This window comes from Aplysia californica, unplaced genomic scaffold (genome assembly GCF_000002075.1).
Source record: "Aplysia californica isolate F4 #8 unplaced genomic scaffold, AplCal3.0 scaffold00519, whole genome shotgun sequence".
Classification (NCBI taxonomy): Eukaryota; Metazoa; Mollusca; class Gastropoda; order Aplysiida; family Aplysiidae; genus Aplysia; species Aplysia californica.
Window position 1 is genome coordinate 266909 of NW_004797789.1, and position 2392 is coordinate 269300.

Sequence of the window (2392 nt, forward strand, 5' to 3'; positions counted from 1 at the left end):
GTTGTGTCATATCTAGAATAATTCATTGTTTAGTAGCCCAGTCACTTTCTGGTCTACTACGAGCGCGTGCAGTAGGTGCAACTACAATTGACGAATCAAAGATAAATTATCTCCTATGTTCCGCCAACTACGAAGAGTGGCATTTACGAGAGAATAATCAATGGGGAGGGGGGGGTGCGGTGGAGATATATAATTTTTTTTACTTGGGGGAATTTGTTTTACACCGGGGGGGGGGGGGGAGGGGGGAGGGTCGGGTTGGGCGATTTATTTATTTATTTAATTTTTTTTTTTGGGGGGGGGGGGGGTGAATGCCTACGGTACGCAAGAGTGTAGGTTATCAAAAACCTAGCAAGAGAAAAGTCCGAATGATATGGACGAAACTGCTCTATACGACAACCTGACCAAGACAATCACCTGCACAAACGACCATTTCCCCCTTTCCCACTTGCATCATTTTGGTATTACATTGACACTGTTTAAGACGTCCATCTGTCTAGAACAACCATTTTTTTCCTCAACAATAAATGATCTTCTTGAACAATGTCAACAGGGTCAGAAAACTGTCTTGACCCCACCCTCGTCCACCCAATGGAACATCGTAACATCAACACTGAAGGAGTCAAATATTAATGTTCTAATCTTTGCCCTGGCTTGACAAAGCCTTCTATCATTGAATAACAGAATCCAGGGAACTTTGAACTTTGAGCCCGCTGACATACTGGGTACGTCCCACTGGGTAGATGTGTTATAACAGCGATGGCTGGATCAAAATGTGGGTGGAACTAGAGACGTGGGACAAAGAAATGAGGGCAGGTTGAATTCTAAGGGAATATTTCTTCGATTCAGAGGAAAGCTCAGATATACGTGAGCGTGTGCTTGTATTACATTATATGTATATAAATTATAATCTGTGAGTGTGCCTGCGTGCGTGCGTGTGTGTGTGTGTGTGTGTGTGTGTGTGTGTGTGTGTGTGTGTGTGTGTGTGTGTGTGTGTGTCTGCGTGTCTGCGTATGTGTGTGTCTGCGTGTGTGTGTGTGTGTGTGTGTGTGTGTGTGTGTGTGTGTGTGTGTGTGCCCGATCCAGCCGTAGTGGGCACCTCGTAGACTAGCCCCCGACCAAATCCGACCCGATCCCATCCGCCAAAGGCACCCCATAAAAAAACAAACGCGTTTGTTTTTGAGGTGACGAGTCGGGCGCGATCGGCTTGTGCCACGATAGCCGCTTAACGCCCTCAATCTGCTAACAAACCGCCCTGACCCGACCCATTGGGCACCCCGTATTACTTTCTTCACAACACCCCGCCACTGGTTATAAGATATTTACATAGATCTGTACTAAAAGAGATAGCGTAATGACGTGATGACGACAGCGGTATCTTCTCATCAAATTCATCAGGCAAAGCGGTGTGCATATGCTATAATAATAATAATAATAATAATAATAATAATAATAATAATAATAATAATTTAAAATAATAATAATAATAATAATTATTATTGTTATTATTGTTATTATTATTATTATATTTCTACTATTGTTATTATTGTTATTTTTTATTGTTATAATTATTATTATTATTATCCTTACTACTACTACTACTACTACTACTACTACTACTACTACTACTACTACTACTACTACTAGAGTATACTACTACTACTGCTACTACTACTACTACTACTACTACTACTACTACTACTACTACTACTACTACTCATCATCATCATCATCATCATCATCATCATCATCATCTTCTTCTTCATCATCATCATCATCATCCTTCCCACTGACAAAGTCCAGAAGACTTACAATTACATCCAAAGACATGTCTCGACACATCCAACACACAATACTTGTTCAAGACAAAAACAGAAAGAACGAGTAAAAAAAAACAACCCCGGTATTCCCACATGTTCCGTTCGCAGCTGATTAAAACCTAATTCCCCTCTCCTGCTGGGTCGAGCTAAAAGCTACAAGGCATTTTCAAGTCGTAAAAGCGCCAGGGGAACGTGTGGGGTTTCCATGGCGACGCGTCCATCTGCCTGGCCATGCAGACACAGTCAGATCTCAATTTCCAAGGGGGATGTCAGTGCCACTTGACCGCCGCACGGTTCGTCTTCCCGCGTCCCCCCACGCGCGCCTGGTAATTAAAGCAATTGTCATTAAGACGGTGATTACAGGGATCGGAGGGGTGAGCCCTCATCTATTAAAAGATCTGCAGGCCGTTAGTGTAACCCAATCAGGGAGAGAAAGAGATAACTGGAGTTTTGTTTTCCTTAGGTAGTTCCGAAGCTGATTGCGCACAGAGGCACAAAGAAGAAAAAACAAGAGATGACATATTATATACATTATTTTGTCTAGCAATAGCCAAGAATAAGTCTATGACTGCGAA